A 23044-nucleotide genomic window follows, 5' to 3' on the forward strand; every position below is an offset into this window, starting at 1 on the left:
TCTCTGATTCCCCAATTCTGATTCCCCTCCTCTGATTCCCCGTGTTTGATTCCCTGCCTCTGATTCCCGGCCTCTGATTCCCCATCTCTGATTCACCGCCTTTGATTCGCCACCTCTGATTCGCCATATCTGATTCCCCGCCTCTGTTTCCCCGCCTCTGATTCCCCGCCTCTGATTCCCCATATCTCATTCCCCGCCTCTGAATCCCCATCTCTGATTCCCGGACTCTGATTCCCCACCTCTGATTTCCGGCCTCTTATTCCCGGCATCTGATTCCGGCCTCTGATTCCCGGCCTCTGATTCCCTGCTTCTGATTCTGATTCCCTGCTTTTGATTCCCCATCTCTGATTCCGCACATCTGATTCCCTGCCTCTGATTCCCCATCTCTGATTCCCCATATCTGATTCCCCGCCTCTGATTCCCTGCCTCTGTTTCCCAATATCTAAGTCCCCGCCTCTGATTCCCCAACTCTGATTCCCCACCTCTGATTCCCCAGCTCTGATTCCCCGCCTCTGATTCCCCGCATCTGATTCCCTGCATCTGATTCCAAGCCTCTGATTCCCTGCCTCTGATTCCCAACCTCTGATTCCCCACCTCTGATTCCCCATATCTGATTCCCAGCCTCTGTTTCCCCGCCTCTGATTCCCCGCCTCTGTTTCCCCATATCTGATTCCCGGCCTCTGATTCCCCGCCTCTGATTCCCCGCCTCTGATTCCCTGCCTCTGATTCCCCATCTCCGATTCCGCACATCTGATTCCCTGCCTCTGATTCCCCGCCTCTGATTCCCCGCCTCTGATTCCCTGCCTCTGATTCCCAACCTCTGATTCCCCACCTCTGAATCCCCGTGTTTGATTCCCCGCCTCTGTTTCCCCGCCTCTGATTCCCCGCCCCTGTTTCCCTATATCTGATTCCCTGCCTCTGATTCCCCAACTTTGATTCCCAGCCTCTGATTCCCCAGCTCTGATTCCCCGCCTCTGATTCCCCGTGTTTGATTCCCTGCCTCTGATTCCCCTCCTCTGATTCCCCATCTCTGATTCACCACCTTTGATTCGCCACCTCTGATTCCCCATATCTGATTCCCCACCTCTGTTTTCCCGCCTCTGATTCCCCACCTCTGATTCTCCATATCTCATTCCCCGCCTCTGAATCCCCATCTCTGATTCCCGGACTCTGATTCCCCACCTCTGATTCCCGGCCTCTTATTCCCAGCATCTGATTCCAGGCCTCTGATTCCCGGCCTCTGACTCCCCGCTTTTGATTCTGATTCCCTGCCTCTGATTCCCCATCTCTGAATCCGCACATCTGATTACCTGCCTCTGATTCCCCACCTCTGATTCCCCATATCTGATTCCCCGCCTCTGATTCCCCGCATCCGATTCCCCATATCTGATTCCCCGCCTCTGTTTCCCCGCCCCTGATTCCCCGCCTCTGTTTCCCCATATCTGATTCCCCGCCTCTGATTCCCAACTATGATTACCCGCCTCTGATTCCCCAGCTCTGATTCCCTGCCTCTGATTCCCCGCGTTCTATTCCCTGCCTCTGATTCCGCGCCTGTGATTCCCCATCTCTAATAAACCACCTCTGATTCCCCACCACTGATTCCCCATATCTAATTCCCCGCCTCTGTTTGCCCGCCTCTGATTCCCCGCCTCTGTTTCCCCATATCTGATTCCCCGCCTCTGAATCCCCAACTCTGATTCCCTGCCTCTGATTCCCCAGCTTCATTCCCCGCCTTTGATTCCCCCCGTCTGATTCCCAGCCTCTGAATCCCCGTGTCTGATAACCTGCCTCTGATTCCCCGCCTCTGATTCCCCATCTCAGATTCACCGCCTCTGATTCCCCACCTCTGATTCCCCATCTCTGATTCCGCACATCCGACTCCCTGCCTCTGATTCCCCGACTCTGATTCCCCACCTCTGATTCCCCAGCTCTGATTCCCCGCCTCTGATTCCCCAACTCTGATTCCCCGCCTCTGATTCCACAGCTCTGATTCCCCGCCTCTGATTCCCCGTGTTTGATCCCCTGCCTCTGATTCCCCGCCTCTGATTCCCCATCTCTGATTCACCGCCTTTGATTCGCCACCTCTGATTCCCCATATCTGATTCCTCGCCACTGTTTCCCCGCCTCTGATTCCCCGCCTCTGATTCCCCATATCTCATTCCCCGCCTCTGATTCGCCAGCTATGATTCCCCGCCTCTGATTCCCCGCGTCTGATTCCCTGCCTCTGATTCCCCGCCTCTGATTCCACATCTCTGATTCACCACCTCTGATTCCACGCATCTGATTCCCCGCCTCTTATTCCCCATCTCTGATTCCCCATCTCTGATTCCCCAATTCTGATTCCCCGCCTCTGATTCCCCAGCTCTGATTCCTCGCCTCTGATTCCCTTCCTCTGATTCCCAACCTCTGATTCCCCAACTCTGATTTCCCATATTGATTCCCTGCGTCTGATTCCCCACCTCTGATTTCCCATATTGATTCCCTGCGTCTGATTCCCCGCCTGTGATGCCCCAACTCTGATTCCCCGCCTCTGATTCCCCAGCTCTGATTCCCCGCATCTGATTCCCCGTGTTTGATTCCCTGCCTCTGATTCCCGGCCTCTGATTCCCCATCTCTGATTCACCGCCTTTGATTCGCAACCTCTGATTCCCCATATCTGATTCCCCGCCTCTGTTTCCCCGCCTCTGATTCCCCGCCTCTGATTCCCCATATCTCATTCCCCGCCTCTAAATCCCCATCTCTGATTCCCGGACTCTGATTCCCCACCTCTGATTCCCGGCCTCTTATTCCCGGCATCTGATTCCGGCCTCTGATTCCCGGCCTCTGATTCCCTGCGTCTGATTCTGATTCCCTGCCTCTGATTCCCCACCTCTGATTCCCCATATCTGATTCCCCGCCTCTGTTTCCCCACCTTTGATTCCCCGCCTCTGTTTCCCAATATCTAAGTCCCCGCCTCTGATTCCCCAACTCTGATTCCCCACCTCTGATTCCCCAGCTCTGATTCCCCGCCTCTGATTCCCCGCATCTGATTCCCTGCAACTGATTCCAAGCCTCTGATTCCCTGCCTCTGATTCCCAACCTCTGATTCCCAACCTCTGATTCCACACCTCTGATTCCCCATATCTGATTCCCCGCCTCTGTTTCCCCGCCTCTGATTCCCCGCCTCTGATTCCCCATATCCCATTCCCCGCCTCCAATTCCGCATCTCTGATTCCCAACCTCTGATTCCCCACCTCTGATTCCCCATATCTGATTCCCCGCCTCTGTTTCCCCGCCTCTGATTCCCCGCCTCTGTTTCCCCATATCTGATCCCCGCCTCTATTTGCCCGCCTCTGATTCCCCACCTCTGATTCCCCATATCTGATTCCCCGCCTCTGTTTCCCCGCCTCTGATTCCCCGCCTCTGTTTCCCCATATCTAATTCCCCGCCTGTGATTCCCCAACTTTGATTCCCCACCTCTGATTCCCCAGCTCTGATTCCCCGCCTCTGATTCCCCGCATCTGATTCCATGCATCTGATTCCCAGCCTCTGATTCCCAGCGTCTGATTCCCAACCACTGATTCCCCACCTCTGATCCCCATATCTGATTCCCCGTCTCTGTTTCCCCGCCTCTGATTCCCCGCCTCTGTTTCCCCATATCTGATCCCCGCCTCTATTTGCCCGCCTCTGATTCCCCGCCTCTGTTTCCCCATATCTGTTCCCTGCCTCTAATTTCCCAGCTCTGATTCCCCGCCTCTGATTCCCCGCGTCTGATTACCGGCCTCTGATTCCCCGCCTCTGATTCCCCATCTCTGATTCACAACCTCTGATTCCCCACCTCTGATTCCCAATATCTGATTCCCCGCCTCTGATTCCCCACCTCTGATTCCCCTCCTCTGATTCGCCAGCTATGATTCCCCGCCTCTTATTCCCCGCGTCTGATTCCCTGCCTCTGATTCCCCGCCTCTGATTCCACATCTCTGATTCACCACCTCTGATTCCCCGCGTCTGATTCCCTGCCTCTGATTCCCCATCTCTGATTCCCCATCTCTGATTCCCCAATTCTGATTCCCCTCCTCTGATTCCCCGTGTTTGATTCCCTGCCTCTGATTCCCGGCCTCTGATTCCCCATCTCTGATTCACCGCCTTTGATTTGCCACCTCTGATTCGCCATATCTGATTCCCCGCCTCTGTTTCCCCGCCTCTGATTCCCCGCCTCTGATTCTCCATATCTCATTCCCCGCCTCTGAATCCCCATCTCTGATTCCCGGACTCTGATTCCCCACCTCTGATTTCCGGCCTCTTATTCCCGGCATCTGATTCCGGCCTCTGATTCCCGGCCTCTGATTCCCTGCTTCTGATTCTGATTCCCTGCCTTTGATTCCCCATCTCTGATTCCGCACATCTGATTCCCTGCCTCTGATTCCCCATCTCTGATTCCCCATATCTGATTCCCCGCCTCTGATTCCCTGCCTCTGTTTCCCAATATCTAAGTCCCCGCCTCTGATTCCCCAACTCTGATTCCCCACCTCTGATTCCCCAGCTCTGATTCCCCGCCTCTGATTCCCCGCATCTGATTCCCTGCATCTGATTCCAAGCCTCTGATTCCCTGCCTCTGATTCCCAACCTCTGATTCCCCACCTCTGATTCCCCATATCTGATTCCCCGCCTCTGTTTCCCCATATCTGATTCCCGGCCTCTGATTCCCCGCCTCTGATTCCCCACCTCTGATTCCCTGCCTCTGATTCCCCATCTCCGATTCCGCACATCTGATTCCCTACCTCTGATTCCCCGGCTCTGATTCCCCGCCTCTGATTCCCTGCCTCTGATTCCCAACCTCTGATTCCCCACCTCTGATTCCCCGTGTTTGATTCCCCGCCTCTGTTTCCCCGCCTCTGATTCCCTGCCTCTGATTCCCCAACTCTAATTCCCCGCCTCTGATTCCCCATATCTGATTCCCCGCCTCTGTTTCCCCGCCTCTGATTCCCCGCCCCTGTTTCCCCATATCTGATTCCCTGCCTCTGATTCCCCAAATTTGATTCCCAGCCTCTGATTCCCCAGCTCTGATTCCCCGCCTCTGATTCCCCGTGTTTGATTCCCTGCCTCTGATTCCCCTCCTCTGATTCCCCATCTCTGATTCACTACCTTTGATTCGCCACCTCTGATTCCCCATATCTGATTCCCCACCTCTGTTTTCCCGCCTCTGATTCCCCGCCTCTGATTCTCCATATCTCATTCCCCGCCTCTGAATCCCCATCTCTGATTCCCGGACTCTGATTCCCCACCTCTGATTCCCGGCCTCTTATTCCCAGCATCTGATTCCAGGCCTCTGATTCCCGGCTCTGACTCCCCGCTTCTTATTCTGATTCCCTGCCTCTGATTCCCCATCTCTGATTCCGCACATCTGATTACCTGCCTCTGATTCCCCACCTCTGATTCCCCATATCTGATTCCCCGCCTCTGATTCCCCGCATCCGATTCCCCATATCTGATTCCCCGCCTCTGTTTCCCCGCCCCTGATTCCCCGCCTCTGTTTCCCCATATCTGATTCCCCGCCTCTGATTCCCAACTATGATTCCCCGCCTTTGATTCCCCAGCTCTGATTCCCTGCCTCTGATTCCCCGCGTTCTATTCCCTGTCTCTGATTCCCCGCCTGTGATTCCCCATCTCTGATAAACCACCTCTGATTCCCCACCACTGATTCCCCATATCTAATTCCCCGCCTCTGTTTGCCCGCCTCTGAATCCCCGCCTCTGTTTCCCCATATCTGATTCCCCGCCTCTGAATCCCCAACTCTGATTCCCTGCCTCTGATTCCCCAGCTTCATTCCCCGCCTTTGATTCCCCCCGTCTGATTCCCAGCCTCTGAATCCCCGTGTCTGATAACCTGCCTCTGATTCCCCGCCTCTGATTCCCCATCTCAGATTCACCGCCTCTGATTCCCCACCTCTGATTCCCCATCTCTGATTCCGCACATCCGACTCCCTGCCTCTGATTCCCCGACTCTGATTCCCCACCTCTGATTCCCCAGCTCTGATTCCCCGCCTCTGATTCCCCAACTCTGATTCCCCGCCTCTGATTCCACAGCTCTGATTCCCCGCCTCTGATTCCCCGTGTTTGATCCCCTGCCTCTGATTCCCCGCCTCTGATTCCCCATCTCTGATTCACCGCCTTTGATTCCCCGCCTCTGATTCCCCATATCTCATTCCCCGCCTCTGATTCGCCAGCTATGATTCCCCGCCTCTGATTCCCCGCGTCTGATTTCCTGCCTCTGATTCCCCGCCTCTGATTCCACATCTCTGATTCACCACCTCTGATTCCACGCGTCTGATTCCCCGCCTCTGATTCCCCATCTCTGATTCCCCATCTCTGATTTCCCAATTCTGATTCCCCGCCTCTGATTCCCCAGCTCTGATTCCTCGCCTCTGATTCCCTTCCTCTGATTCCCAACCCCTGATTCCCCAACTCTGATTTCCCATATTGATTCCCTGCGTCTGATTCCCCACCTCTGATTTCCCATATTGATTCCCTGCGTCTGATTCCCCACCTCTGATTTCCCATATTGATTCCCCAGCTCTGATTCCCCGCATCTGAATCCCCGTGTTTGATTCCCTGCCTCTGATTCCCGGCCTCTGATTCCCCATCTCTGATTCCCCACCTCTGATTCCCCATATCTGATTCCCAACCTCTGTTTCCCCGCCTCTGATTCCCCGCCTCTGATTCCCCATATCTCATTCCCCGCCTCTAAATCCCCATCTCTGATTCCCGGACTCTGATTCCCCACCTCTGATTCCCGGCCTCTTATTCCCGGCATCTGATTCCGGCCTCTGATTCCCGGCCTCTGATTCCCTGCGTCTGATTCTGATTCCCTGCCTCTGATTCCCCATCTCTGATTCCGCACATCTGATTCCCTGCCTCTGATTCCCCACCTCTGATTCCCCATATCTGATTCCCCGCCTCTGTTTCCCCACCTTTGATTCCCCGCCTCTGTTTCCCAATATCTAAGTCCCCGCCTCTGATTCCCCAACTCTGATTCCCCACCTCTGATTCCCCAGCTCTGATTCCCCGCCTCTGATTCCCCGCATCTGATTCCCTGCAACTGATTCCAAGCCTCTGATTCCCTGCCTCTGATTCCCAACCTCTGATTCCCAACCTCTGATTCCAGACCTCTGATTCCCCATATCTGATTCCCCGCCTCTGTTTCCCCGCCTCTGATTCCCCGCCTCTGATTCCCCATATCCCATTCCCCGCCTCCAATTCCGCATCTCTGATTCCCAACCTCTGATTCCCCACCTCTGATTCCCCGCATCTGATTCCCTGCAACTGATTCCACATCTCTGATTCACCACCTCTTATTCCCCACGTCTGATTCCCTGCCTCTGATTCCCCATCTCTGATTCCCCATCTCTGATTCCCCAATTCTGATTCCCCTCCTCTGATTCCCCGTGTTTGATTCCCTGCCTCTGATTCCCGGCCTCTGATTCCCCATCTCTGATTCACCGCCTTTGATTCGCCACCTCTGATTCGCCATATCTGATTCCCCGCCTCTGTTTCCCCGCCTCTGATTCCCCGCCTCTGATTCCCCATATCTCATTCCCCGCCTCTGAATCCCCATCTCTGATTCCCGGACTCTGATTCCCCACCTCTGATTTCTTGCCTCTTATTCCCGGCATCTGATTCCGGCCTCTGATTCCCGGCCTCTGATTCCCTGCTTCTGATTCTGATTCCCTGCCTTTGATTCCCCATCTCTGATTCCGCACATCTGATTCCCTGCCTCTGATTCCCCATCTCTGATTCCCCATATCTGATTCCCCGCCTCTGATTCCCTGCCTCTGTTTCCCAATATCTAGGTCCCCGCCTCTGATTCCCCAACTCTGATTCCCCACCTCTGATTCCCCAGCTCTGATTCCCCGCCTCTGATTCCCCGCATCTGATTCCCTGCATCTGATTCCAAGCCTCTGATTCCCTGCCTCTGATTCCCAACCTCTGATTCCCCACCTCTGATTCCCCATATCTGATTCCCAGCCTCTGTTTCCCCGCCTCTGATTCCCCGCCTCTGTTTCCCCATATCTGATTCCCGGCCTCTGATTCTCCGCCTCTGATTCCCCGCCTCTGATTCCCTGCCTCTGATTCCCCATCTCCGATTCCGCACATCTGATTCCCTGCCTCTGATTCCCCGCCTCTGATTCCCCGCCTCTGATTCCCTGCCTCTGATTCCCAACCTCTGATTCCCCACCTCTGATTCCCCGTGTTTGATTCCCCGCTTCTGTTTCCCCGCCTCTGATTCCCCGCCTCTGATTCCCCAACTCTAATTCCCCGCCTCTGATTCCCCGTATCTGATTCCCCGCCTCTGTTTCCCCGCCTCTTATTCCCCGCCCCTGTTTCCCCATATCTGATTCCCTGCCTCTGATTCCCCAACTTTGATTCCCAGCCTCTGATTCCCCAGCTCTGATTCCCCGCCTCTGATTCCCCGTGTTTGATTCCCTGCCTCTGATTCCCCTCCTCTGATTCCCCATCTCTGATTCACCACCTTTGATTCGCCACCTCTGATTCCCCATATCTGATTCCCCACCTCTGTTTTCCCGCCTCTGATTCCCCGCCTCTGATTCTCCATATCTCATTCCCCGCCTCTGAATCCCCATCTCTGATTCCCGGACTCTGATTCCCCACCTCTGATTCCCGGCCTCTTATTCCCAGCATCTGATTCCAGGCCTCTGATTCCCGGCCTCTGACTCCCCGCTTCTGATTCTGATTCCCTGCCTCTGATTCCCCATCTCTGATTCCGCACATCTGATTACCTGCCTCTGATTCCCCACCTCTGATTCCCCATATCTGATTCCCCGCCTCTGATTCCCCGCATCCGATTCCCCATATCTGATTCCCCGCCTCTGTTTCCCCGCCCCTGATTCCCCGCCTCTGTTTCCCCATATCTGATTCCCCGCCTCTGATTCCCAACTATGATTCCCCGCCTCTGATTCCCCAGCTCTGATTCCCTGCCTCTGATTCCCTGCGTTCTATTCCCTGCCTCTGATTCCCCGCCTCTGATTCCCCATCTCTGATAAACCACCTCTGATTCCTCACCACTGATTCCCCATATCTAATTCCCCGCCTCTGTTTGCCCGCCTCTGATTCCCCGCCTCTGTTTCCCCATATCTGATTCCCCGCCTCTGAATCCCCAACTCTGATTCCCTGCCTCTGATTCCCAAGCTTCATTCCCCGCCTTTGATTCCCCCCGTCTGATTCCCAGCCTCTGAATCCCCGCGTCTGATAACCTGCCTCTGATTCCCCGCCTCTGATTCCCCATCTGAGATTCACCGCCTCTGATTCCCCACCTCTGATTCCCCATCTCTGATTCCGCACATCCGACTCCCTGCCTCTGATTCCCCGACTCTGATTCCCCACCTCTGATTCCCAGGCTCTGATTCCCCGCCTCTGATTCCCCAACTCTGATTCCCCGCCTCTGATTCCACAGCTCTGATTCCCCGCCTCTGATTCCCCGTGTTTGATCCCCTGCCTCTGATTCCCCGCCTCTGATTCCCCATCTCTGATTCACCGCCTTTGATTCGCCACCTCTGATTCCCCATATCTGATTCCTCGCCACTGTTTCCCCGCCTCTGATTCCCCGCCTCTGATTCCCCATATCTCATTCCCCGCCTCTGATTCGCCAGCTATGATTCCCTGCCTCTGATTCCCCGCGTCTGATTCCCTGCCTCTGATTCCCCGCCTCTGATTCCACATCTCTGATTCACCACCTCTGATTCCACGCGTCTGATTCCCCGCCTCTGATTCCCCATCTCTGATTCCCCATCTCTGATTCCCCAATTCTGATTGCCCGCCTCTGATTCCCCAGCTCTGATTCCTCGCCTCTGATTCCCTTCCTCTGATTCCCAACCTCTGATTCCCCAACTCTGATTTCCCATATTGATTCCCTGCGTCTGATTCCCCACCTCTGATTTCCCATATTGATTCCCTGCGTCTGATTCCCCGCCTCTGATTCCCCAGCTCTGATTCCCCGCATCTGATTCCCCGTGTTTGATTCCCTGCCTCTGATTCCCGGCCTCTGATTCCCCATCTCTGATGCACCGCCTTTGATTCGCAACCTCTGATTCCCCATATCTGATTCCCCGCCTCTGTTTCCCCGCCTCTGATTCCCCGCCTCTGATTCCCCATATCTCATTCCCCGCCTCTTAATCCCCATCTCTGATTCCCGGACTCTGATTCCCGACCTCTGATTCCCGGCCTCTTATTCCCGGCATCTGATTCCGGCCTCTGATTCCCGGCCTCTGATTCCCTGCGTCTGATTCTGATTCCCTGCCTCTGATTCCCCATCTCTGATTCCGCACATCTGATTCCCTGCCTCTGATTCCCCACCTCTGATTCCCCATATCTGATTCCCCGCCTCTGTTTCCCCACCTTTGATTCCCCGCCTCTGTTTCCCAATATCTGTCCCCGCCTCTGATTCCCCAACTCTGATTCCCCACCTCTGATTCCCCAGCTCTGATTCCCCGCCTCTGATTCCCCGCATCTGATTCCCTGCAACTGATTCCAAGCCTCTGATTCCCTGCCTCTGATTCCCAACCTCTGATTCCCAACCTCTGATTCCACACCTCTGATTCCCCATATCTGATTTCCCGCCTCTGTTTCCCCGCCTCTGATTCCCCGCCTCTGATTCCCCATATCCCATTCCCCGCCTCCAATTCCGCATCTCTGATTCCCAACCTCTGATTCCCCACCTCTGATTCCCCACCTCTGATTCCCCATATCTGATTCCCCGCCTCTGTTTCCCCGCCTCTGATTCCCCGCCTCTGTTTCCCCATATCTGATCCCCGCCTCTATTTGCCCGCCTCTGATTCCCCGCCTCTGTTTCCCCATATCTGATTCCCCGCCTCTGAATCCCCAACTCTGATTCCCTGCCTCTAATTTCCCATGTCTGATTCCCCGCCTCTGATTCCCCGCGTCTGATTACCAGCCTCTGATTCCCCGCCTCTGATTCCCCATCTCTGATTCACAACCTCTGATTCCCCACCTCTGATTCCCCATATCTGATTCCCCGCCTCTGTTTCCCCGCCTCTGATTCCCCACCTCTGATTCCCAATATCTGATTCCCCGCCTCTGATTCCCCACCTCTGATTCCCCGCCTCTGATTCGCCAGCTATGATTCCCCACCTCTGATTCCCCAGCTCTGATTCCCCGCCTCTGATTCCCCAACTCTGATTCCCCGCCTCTGATTCCACAGCTCTGATTCCCCGCCTGTGATTCCCCGTGTTTGATCCCCTGCCTCTGATTCCCCGCCTCTGATTCCCCATCTCTGATTCACCGCCTTTGATTCGCCACCTCTGATTCCCCATATCTGATTCCTCGCCACTGTTTCCCCGCCTCTGATTCCCCGCCTCTGATTCCCCATATCTCATTCCCCGCCTCTGATTCGCCAGCTATGATTCCCCGCTTCTGATTCCCCGCGTCTGATTCCCTGCCTCTGATTCCCCGCCTCTGATTCCACATCTCTGATTCACCACCTCTGATTCCACGCGTCTGATTCCCCGCCTCTGATTCCCCATCTCTGATTCCCCATCTCTGATTCCCCAATTCTGATTCCCCGCCTCTGATTCCCCAGCTCTGATTTCTCGCCTCTGATTCCCTTCCTCTGATTCCCAACCTCTGATTCCCCAACTCTGATTTCCCATATTGATTCCCTGCGTCTGATTCCCCACCTCTGATTTCCCATATTGATTCCCTGCGTCTGATTCCCCGCCTCTGATTCCCCAACTCTGATTCCCCGACTCTGATTCCCCAGCTCTGATTCCCCGCATCTGATTCCCCGTGTTTGATTCCCTGCCTCTGATTCCCGGCCTCTGATTCCCCATCTCTGATTCCCTGCCTCTGATTCCCCACCTCTGATTCCCCATATCTGATTCCCCGCCTCTGTTTCCCCGCCTCTGATTCCCCGCCTCTGATTCCCCATATCTGATTCCCCGCCTCTGATTCCCAACTATGATTCCCCGCCTCTGATTCCCCAGCTCTGATTCCCTGCCTCTGATTCCCCGCGTTCTATTCCCTGTCTCTGATTCCCCGCCTTTGATTCCCCATCTCTGATAAACCACCTCTGATTCCCCACCACTGATTCCCCATATCTAATTCCCCGCCTCTGTTTGCCCGCCTCTGAATCCCCGCCTCTGTTTCCCCATATCTGATTCCCCGCCTCTGATTCCCCAACTCTGATTCCCTGCCTCTGATTCCCCAGCTTCATTCCCCGCCTTTGATTCCCCCCGTCTGATTCCCAGCCTCTGAATCCCCGTGTCTGATAACCTGCCTCTGATTCCCCGCCTCTGATTCCCCATCTCAGATTCACCGCCTCTGATTCCCCACCTCTGATTCCCCATCTCTGATTCCGCACATCCGACTCCCTGCCTCTGATTCCCCGACTCTGATTCCCCACCTCTGATTCCCCAGCTCTGATTCCCCGCCTCTGATTCCCCAACTCTGATTCCCCGCCTCTGATTCCACAGCTCTGATTCCCCGACTCTGATTCCCCGTGTTTGATCCCCTGCCTCTGATTCCCCGCCTCTGATTCCCCATATCTCATTCCCCGCCTCTGATTCGCCAGCTATGATTCCCCGCCTCTGATTCCCCGCGTCTGATTTCCTGCCTCTGATTCCCCGCCTCTGATTCCACATCTCTGATTCACCACCTCTGATTCCACGCGTCTGATTCCCCGCCTCTGATTCCCCATCTCTGATTCCCCATCTCTGATTTCCCAATTCTGATTCCCCGCCTCTGATTCCCCAGCTCTGATTCCTCGCCTCTGATTCCCTTCCTCTGATTCCCAACCCCTGATTCCCCAACTCTGATTTCCCATATTTATTCCCTGCGTCTGATTCCCCACCTCTGATTTCCCATATTGATTCCCTGCGTCTGATTCCCCACCTCTGATTTCCCATATTGATTCCCCAGCTCTGATTCCCCGCATCTGAATCCCCGTGTTTGATTCCCTGCCTCTGATTCCCGGCCTCTGATTCCCCATCTCTGATTCCCCACCTCTGATTCCCCATATCTGATTCCCAGCCTCTGTTTCCCCGCCTCTGATTCCCCGCCTCTGATTCCCCATATCTCATTCCCCGCCTCTAAATCCCCATCTCTGATTCCCGGACTCTGATTCCCCACCTCTGATTCCCGGCCTCTTATTCCCGGCATCTGATTCCGGCCTCTGATTCCCGGCCTCTGATTCCCTGCGTCTGATTCTGATTCCCTGCCTCTGATTCCCCATCTCTGATTCCGCACCTCTGATTCCCTGCCTCTGATTCCCCACCTCTGATTCCCCAACTCTGATTCCCCACCTCTGATTCCCCAGCTCTGATTCCCCGCCTCTGATTCCCCGCATCTGATTCCCTGCAACTGATTCCAAGCCTCTGATTCCCTGCCTCTGATTCCCCATATCCCATTCCCCGCCTCCAATTCCACATCTCTGATTCCCAACCTCTGATTCCCCACCTCTGATTCCCCATATCTGATTCCCCGCCTCTTATTCCCCGCCTCCTATTCCCCGCCTCTGTTTCCCCGCCTCTGATTCCCCACCTCTGATTCCCAATATCTGATTCCCCGCCTCTGATTCCCCACTTCTGATTCCCCGCCTCTGATTCGCCTGCTATGATTCCCCGCCTCTTATTCCCCGCGTCTGATTCCCTGCCTCTGATTCCACATCTCTGATTCACCACCTCTGATTCCCCACGTCTGATTCCCTGCCTCTGATTCCCCATCTCTGATTCCCCATCTCTGATTCCCCAATTCTGATTCCCCTCCTCTGATTCCCCGTGTTTGATTCCCTGCCTCTGATTCCCGGCCTCTGATTCCCCATCTCTGATTCACCGCCTTTGATTCGCCACCTCTGATTCGCCATATCTGATTCCCCGCCTCTGTTTCCCCGCCTCTTATTCCCCGCCTCTGATTCCCCATATCTCATTCCCCGCCTCTGAATCCCCATCTCTGATTCCCGGACTCTGATTCCCCACCTCTGATTTCTTGCCTCTTATTCCCGGCATCTGATTCCGGCCTCTGATTCCCGGCCTCTGATTCCCTGCTTCTGATTCTGATTCCCTGCCTTTGATTCCCCATCTCTGATTCCGCACATCTGATTCCCTGCCTCTGATTCCCCATCTCTGATTCCCCATATCTGATTCCCCGCCTCTGATTCCCTGCCTCTGTTTCCCAATATCTAAGTCCCCGCCTCTGATTCCCCAACTCTGATTCCCCACCTCTGATTCCCCAGCTCTGATTCCCCGCCTCTGATTCCCCGCATCTGATTCCCTGCATCTGATTCCAAGCCTCTGATTCCCTGCCTCTGATTCCCAACCTCTGATTCCCCACCTCTGATTCCCCATATCTGATTCCCAGCCTCTGTTTCCCCGCCTCTGATTCCCCGCCTCTGTTTCCCCATATCTGATTCCCGGCATCTGATTCCCCGCCTCTGATTCCCCGCCTCTGATTCCCTGCCTCTGATTCCCCATCTCCGATTCCGCACATCTGATTCCCTGCCTCTGATTCCCCGCCTCTGATTCCCCGCCTCTGATTCCCTGCCTCTGATTCCCAACCTCTGATTCCCCACCTCTGATTCCCCGTGTTTGATTCCCCGCTTCTGTTTCCCCGCCTCTGATTCCCCGCCTCTGATTCCCCAACTCTAATTCCCCGCCTCTGATTCCCCGTATCTGATTCCCCGCCTCTGTTTCCCCGCCTCTGATTCCCCGCCCCTGTTTCCCCATATCTGATTCCCTGCCTCTGATTCCCCAACTTTGATTCCCAGCCTCTGATTCCCCAGCTCTGATTCCCCGCCTCTGATTCCCCGTGTTTGATTCCTTGCCTCTGATTCCCCTCCTCTGATTCCCCATCTCTGATTCACCACCTTTGATTCGCCACCTCTGATTCCCCATATCTGATTCCCCACCTCTGTTTTCCCGCCTCTGATTCCCCGCCTCTGATTCTCCATATCTCATTCCCCGCCTCTGAATCCCCATCTCTGATTCCCGGACTCTGATTCCCCACCTCTGATTCCCGGCCTCTTATTCCCAGCATCTGATTCCAGGCCTCTGATTCCCGGCCTCTGACTCCCCGCTTCTGATTCTGATTCCCTGCCTCTGATTCCCCATCTCTGATTCCGCACATCTGATTACCTGCCTCTGATTCCCCACCTCTGATTCCCCATATCTGATTCCCCGCCTCTGATTCCCCGCATCCGATTCCCCATATCTGATTCCCCGCCTCTGTTTCCCCGCCCCTGATTCCCAACTATGATTCCCCGCCTCTGATTCCCCAGCTCTGATTCCCTGCCTCTGATTCTCTGCGTTCTATTCCCTGCCTCTGATTCCCCGCCTCTGATTCCCCATCTCTGATAAACCACCTCTGATTCCCCACCACTGATTCCCCATATCTAATTCCCCGCCTCTGTTTGCCCGCCTCTGATTCCCCGCCTCTGTTTCCCCATATCTGATTCCCCGCCTCTGAATCCCCAACTCTGATTCCCTGCCTCTGATTCCCCAGCTTCATTCCCCGCCTTTGATTCCCCCCGTCTGATTCCCAGCCTCTGAATCCCCGCGTCTGATAACCTGCCTCTGATTCCCCGCCTCTGATTCCCCATCTGAGATTCACCGCCTCTGATTCCCCACCTCTGATTCCCCATCTCTGATTCCGCACATCCGACTCCCTGCCTCTGATTCCCCGACTCTGATTCCCCACCTCTGATTCCCAGGCTCTGATTCCCCGCCTCTGATTCCCCAACTCTGATTCCCCGCCTCTGATTCCACAGCTCTGATTCCCCGCCTCTGATTCCCCGTGTTTGATCCCCTGCCTCTGATTCCCCGCCTCTGATTCCCCATCTCTGATTCACCGCCTTTGATTCGCCACCTCTGATTCCCCATATCTGATTCCTCGCCACTGTTTCCCCGCCTCTGATTCCCCGCCTCTGATTCCCCATATCTCATTCCCCGCCTCTGATTCGCCAGCTATGATTCCCCGCCTCTGATTCCCCGCGTCTGATTCCCTGCCTCTGATTCCCCGCCTTTGATTCCACATCTCTGATTCACCACCTCTGATTCCACGCGTCTGATTCCCCGCCTCTGATTCCCCATCTCTGATTCCCCATCTCTGATTCCCCAATTCTGATTGCCCGCCTCTGATTCCCCAGCTCTGATTCCTCGCCTCTGATTCCCTTCCTCTGATTCCCAACCTCTGATTCCCCAACTCTGATTTCCCATATTGATTCCCTGCGTCTGATTCCCCACCTCTGATTTCCCATATTGATTCCCTGCGTCTGATTCCCCGCCTCTGATTCCCCAACTCTGATTCCCCGCCTCTGATTCCCCAGCTCTGATTCCCCGCATCTGATTCCCCGTGTTTGATTCCCTGCCTCTGATTCCCGGCCTCTGATTCCCCATCTCTGATGCACCGCCTTTGATTCGCAACCTCTGATTCCCCATATCTGATTCCCCGCCTCTGTTTCCCCGCCTCCGATTCCCCGCCTCTGATTCCCCATATCTCATTCCCCGCCTCTTAATCCCCATCTCTGATTCCCGGACTCTGATTCCCGACCTCTGATTCCCGGCCTCTTATTCCCGGCATCTGATTCCGGCCTCTGATTCCCGGCCTCTGATTCCCTGCGTCTAATTCTGATTCCCTGCCTCTGATTCCCCATCTCTGATTCCGCACATCTGATTCCCTGCCTCTGATTCCCCACCTCTGATTCCCCATATCTGATTCCCCGCCTCTGTTTCCCCACCTTTGATTCCCCGCCTCTGTTTCCCAATATCTGTCCCCGCCTCTGATTCCCCAACTCTGATTCCCCACCTCTGATTCCCCAGCTCTGATTCCCCGCCTCTGATTCCCCGCATCTGATTCCCTGCAACTGATTCCAAGCCTCTGATTCCCTGCCTCTGATTCCCAACCTCTGATTCCCAACCTCTGATTCCACACCTCTGATTCCCCATATCTGATTCCCCGCCTCTGTTTCCCCGCCTCTGATTCCCCGCCTCTGATTCCCCATATCCCATTCCCCGCCTCCAATTCCGCATCTCTGATTCCAAACCTCTGATTCCCCACCTCTGATTCCCCACCTCTGATTCCCCATATCTGATTCCCCGCCTCTGTTTCCCCGCCTCTGATTCCCCGCCTCTGTTTCCCCATATCTGATCCCCGCCTCTATTTGCCCGCCTCTGATTCCCCGCCTCTGTTTCCCCATATCTGATTCCCCGCCTCTGAATCCCCAACTCTGATTCCCTGCCTCTAATTTCCCATGTCTGATTCCCCGCCTCTGATACCCCGCGTCTGATTACCAGCCTCTGATTCCCCGCCTCTGATTCCCCATCTCTGATTCACAACCTCTGATTCCCCACCTCTGATTCCCCATATCTGATTCCCCGCCTCTGTTTCCCCGCCTCTGATTCCCCACCTCTGATTCCCAATATCTGATTCCCCGCCTCTGATTCCCCACCTCTGATTCCCCGACTCTGATTCGCCAGCTATGATTCCCCACCTCTGATTCCCCAGCTCTGATTCCCCGCCTCTGATTCCCCAACTCTGATTCCCCGCCTCTGATTCCACAGCTCTGATTCCCCGCCTCTGATTCCACAGCTCTGATTCCCCGCCTCTGATTCCCCGTGTTTGATCCCCTGCCTCTGATTCCCCACCTCTGATTCCCCATCTCTGATTCACCGCCTTTGATTCGCCACCTCTGATTCCCCATATCTGATTCCTCGCCACTGTTTCCCCGCCTCTGATTCCCCGCCTCTGATTCCCCATATCTCATTCCCCGCCTCTGATTCGCCAGCTATGATTCCCCGCCTCTGATTCCCCGCGTCTGATTCCCTGCCTCTGATTCCCCGCCTCTGATTCCACATCTCTGATTCACCACCTCTGATTCCACGCGTCTGATTCCCCGCCTCTGATTCCCCATCTCTGATTCCCCATCTCTGATTCCCCAATTCTGATTCCCCGCCTCTGATTCCCCAGCTCTGATTCCTCGCCTCTGATTCCCTTCCTCTGATTCCCAACCTCTGATTCCCCAACTCTGATTTCCCATATTGATTCCCTGCGTCTGATTCCCCACCTCTGATTTCCCATATTGATTCCCTGCGTCTGATTCCCCGCCTCTGATTCCCCAACTCTGATTCCCCGCCTCTGATTCCCCAGCTCTGATTCCCCGCATCTGATTCCCCGTGTTTGATTCCCTGCCTCTGATTCCCGGCCTCTGATTCCCCATCTCTGATTCCCTGCCTCTGATTCCCCACCTCTGATTCCCCATATCTGATTCCCCGCCTCTGTTTCCCCGCCTCTGATTCCCCGCCTCTGATTCCCCATATCTCATTCCCCGCCTCTAAATCCCCATCTCTGATTCCCGGACTCTGATTCCCCACCTCCGATACCCGGCCTCTTATTCCCGGCATCTGATTCCGGCCTCTGATTCCCGGCCTCTGATACCCTGCGTCTGATTCTGATTCCCTGCCTCTGATTCCCCATCTCTGATTCCGCACATCTGATTCCCTGCCTCTGATTCCCCACCTCTGATTCCCCATATCTGATTCCCCGCCTCTGTTTCCCCACCTTTGATTCCCCGCCTCTGTTTCCCAATATCTAAGTCCCCGCCTCTGATTCCCCAACTCTGATTCCCCACCTCTGATTCCCCAGCTCTGATTCCCCGCCTCTGATTCCCCGCATCTGATTCCCTGCAACTGATTCCAAGCCTCTGATTCCCTGCCTCTGATTCCCAACCTCTGATTCCCAACCTCTGATTCCACACCTCTGATTCCCCATATCTGATTCCCCGCCTCTGTTTCCCCGCCTCTGATTCCCCGCCTCTGATTCCCCATATCCCATTCCCCGCCTCCAATTCCGCATCTCTGATTCCCAACCTCTGATTCCACACCTCTGATTCCCCATATCTGATTCCCCGCCTCTGTTTCCCCGCCTCTGATTCCCCGCCTCTGTTTCCCCGCCTCTGATTCCCCACCTCTGATTCCCAATATCTGATTCCCCGCCTCTGATTCCCCACCTCTGATTCCCCGCCTCTGATTCGCCAGCTATGATTCCCCGCCTCTTATTCCCCGCGTCTGATTCCCTGCCTCTGATTCCCCGACTCTGATTCCCCACCTCTGATTCCCCAGCTCTGATTCCCCGCCTCTGATTCCCCAACTCTGATTCCCCGCCTCTGATTCCACAGCTCTGATTCCCCGCCTCTGATTCCCCGTGTTTGATCCCCTGCCTCTGATTCCCCGCCTCTGATTCCCCATCTCTGATTCACCGCCTTTGATTCGCCACCTCTGATTCCCCATATCTGATTCCTCGCCACTGTTTCCCCGCCTCTGATTCCCCGCCTCTGATTCCCCATATCTCATTCCCCGCCTCTGATTCGCCAGCTATGATTCCCCGCCTCTGATTCCCCGCGTCTGATTCCCTGCCTCTGATTCCCCGCCTCTGATTCCACATCTCTGATTCACCACCTCTGATTCCACGCGTCTGATTCCCCGCCTCTTATTCCCCATCTCTGATTCCCCATCTCTGATTCCCCAATTCTGATTCCCCGCCTCTGATTCCCCAGCTCTGATTCCTCGCCTCTGATTCCCTTCCTCTGATTCCCAACCTCTGATTCCCCAACTCTGATTTCCCATATTGATTCCCTGCGTCTGATTCCCCACATCTGATTTCCCATATTGATTCCCTGCGTCTGATTCCCCGCCTCTGATTCCCCAACTCTGATTCCCCGCCTCTGATTCCCCAGCTCTGATTCCCCGCATCTGATTCCCCGTGTTTGATTCCCTGCCTCTGATTCCCGGCCTCTGATTCCCCATCTCTGATTCACCGCCTTTGATTCGCAACCTCTGATTCCCCATATCTGATTCCCCGCCTCTGTTTCCCCGCCTCTGATTCCCCGCCTCTGATTCCCCATATCTCATTCCCCGCCTCTAAATCCCCATCTCTGATTCCCGGACTCTGATTCCCCACCTCTGATTCCCCATATCTGATTCCCCGCCTCTGTTTCCCCGCCTCTGATTCCCCGCCTCTGATTCCCCATATCTGATTCCCCGCCTCTGTTTCCCCGCCTCTGATTCCCCGCCTCTGATTCCCCATATCTCATTCCCCGCCTCTGAATCCCCATCTCTGATTCCCGGACTCTGATTCCCCACCTCTGATTTCTTGCCTATTATTCCCGGCATCTGATTCCGGCCTCTGATTCCCGGCCTCTGATTCCCTGCTTCTGATTCTGATTCCCTGCCTTTGATTCCCCATCTCTGATTCCGCACATCTGATTCCCTGCCTCTGATTCCCCATCTCTGATTCCCCATATCTGATTCCCCGCCTCTGATTCCCTGCCTCTGTTTCCCAATATCTAAGTCCCCGCCTCTGATTCCCCAACTCTGATTCCCCACCTCTGATTCCCCAGCTCTGATTCCCCGCCTCTGATTCCCCGCATCTGATTCCCTGCATCTGATTCCAAGCCTCTGATTCCCTGCCTCTGATTCCCAACCTCTGATTCCCCACCTCTGATTCCCCATATCTGATTCCCAGCCTCTGTTTCCCCGCCTCTGATTCCCCGCCTCTGTTTCCCCATATCTGATTCCCGGCCTCTGATTCCCCGCCTCTGATTCCCCGCCTCTGATTCCCTGCCTCTGATTCCCCATCTCCGATTCCGCACATCTGATTCCCTGCCTCTGATTCCCCGCCTCTGATTCCCCGCCTCTGATTCCCCGCCTCTGATTCCCCATATCCCATTCCCCGCCTCCAATTCCGCATCTCTGATTCCCAACCTCTGATTCCCCACCTCTGATTCCCCACCTCTGATTCCCCATATCTGATTCCCCGCCTCTGTTTCCCCGCCTCTGATTCCCCGCCTCTGTTTCCCCATATCTGATCCCCGCCTCTATTTGCCCGCCTCTGATTCCCCGCCTCTGTTTCCCCATATCTGATTCCCCGCCTCTGAATCCCCAACTCTGATTCCCTGCCTCTAGTTTCCCATGTCTGATTCCCCGCCTCTGATTCCCCGCGTCTGATTACCAGCCTCTGATTCCCCGCCTCTGATTCCCCATCTCTGATTCACAACCTCTGATTCCCCACCTCTGATTCCCCATATCTGATTCCCCGCCTCTGTTTCCCCGCCTCTGATTCCCCACCTCTGATTCCCAATATCTGATTCCCCGCCTCTGATTCCCCACCTCTGATTCCCCGCCTCTGATTCGCCAGCTATGATTCCCCACCTCTGATTCCCCAGCTCTGATTCCCCGCCTCTGATTCCCCAACTCTGATTCCCCGCCTCTGATTCCACAGCTCTGATTCCCCGCCTCTGATTCCCCGTGTTTGATCCCCTGCCTCTGATTCCCCGCCTCTGATTCCCCATCTCTGATTCACCGCCTTTGATTCGCCACCTCTGATTCCCCATATCTGATTCCTCGCCACTGTTTCCCCGCCTCTGATTCCCCGCCTCTGATTCCCCATATCTCATTCCCCGCCTCTGTTTCGCCAGCTATGATTCCCCGCTTCTGATTCCCCGCATCTGATTCCCTGCCTCTGATTCCCCGCCTCTGATTCCACATCTCTGATTCACCACCTCTGATTCCACGCGTCTGATTCCCCGCCTCTGATTCCCCATCTCTGATTCCCCATCTCTGATTCCCCAATTCTGATTCCCCGCCTCTGATTCCCCAGCTCTGATTCCTCGCCTATGATTCCCTTCCTCTGATTCCCAACCTCTGATTCCCCAACTCTGATTTCCCATATTGATTCCCTGCGTCTGATTCCCCACCTCTGATTTCCCATATTGATTCCCTGCGTCTGATTCCCCGCCTCTGATTCCCCAACTCTGATTCCCCGCCTCTGATTCCCCAGCTCTGATTCCCCGCATCTGATTCCCCGTGTTTGATTCCCTGCCTCTGATTCCCGGCCTCTGATTCCCCATCTCTGATTCCCTGCCTCTGATTCCCCACCTCTGATTCCCCATATCTGATTCCCCGCCTCTGTTTCCCCGCCTCTGATTCCCCGCCTCTGATTCCCCATATCTGATTCCCCGCCTCTGATTCCCAACTATGATTCCCCGCCTCTGATTCCCCAGCTCTGATTCCCTGCCTCTGATTCCCCGCGTTCTATTCCCTGTCTCTGATTCCCCGCCTGTGATTCCCCATCTCTGATAAACCACCTCTGATTCCCCACCACTGATTCCCCATATCTAATTCCCCGCCTCTGTTTGCCCGCCTCTGAATCCCCGCCTCTGTTTCCCCATATCTGATTCCCCGCCTCTGAATCCCCAACTCTGATTCCCTGCCTCTGATTCCCCAGCTTCATTCCCCGCCATTGATTCCCCCCGTCTGATTCCCAGCCTCTGAATCCCCGTGTCTGATAACCTGCCTCTGATTCCCCGCCTCTGATTCCCCATCTCAGATTCACCGCCTCTGATTCCCCACCTCTGATTCCCCATCTCTGATTCCGCACATCCGACTCCCAGCCTCTGATTCCCCGACTCTGATTCCCCACCTCTGATTCCCCAGCTCTGATTCCCCGCCTCTGATTCCCCAACTCTGATTCCCCGCCTCTGATTCCACAGCTCTGATTCCCCGACTCTGATTCCCCGTGTTTGATCCCCTGCCTCTGATTCCCCGCCTCTGATTCCCCATCTCTGATTCACCGCCTTTGATTCCCCGCCTCTGATTCCCCATATCTCATTCCCCGCCTCTGATTCGCCAGCTATGATTCCCCGCCTCTGATTCCCCGCGTCTGATTTCCTGCCTCTGATTCCCCGCCTCTGATTCCACATCTCTGATTCACCACCTCTGATTCCACGCGTCTGATTCCCCGCCTCTGATTCCCCATCTCTGATTCCCCATCTCTGATTTCCCAATTCTGATTCCCCGCCTCTGATTCCCCAGCTCTGATTCCTCGCCTCTGATTCCCTTCCTCTGATTCCCAACCCCTGATTCCCCAACTCTGATTTCCCATATTGATTCCCTGCGTCTGATTCCCCACCTCTGATTTCCCATATTGATTCCCTGCGTCTGATTCCCCACCTCTGATTTCCCATATTGATTCCCCAGCTCTGATTC

This window comes from Narcine bancroftii, unplaced genomic scaffold (assembly GCF_036971445.1).
Source record: "Narcine bancroftii isolate sNarBan1 unplaced genomic scaffold, sNarBan1.hap1 Scaffold_159, whole genome shotgun sequence".
NCBI lineage: Eukaryota > Metazoa > Chordata > Chondrichthyes > Torpediniformes > Narcinidae > Narcine > Narcine bancroftii.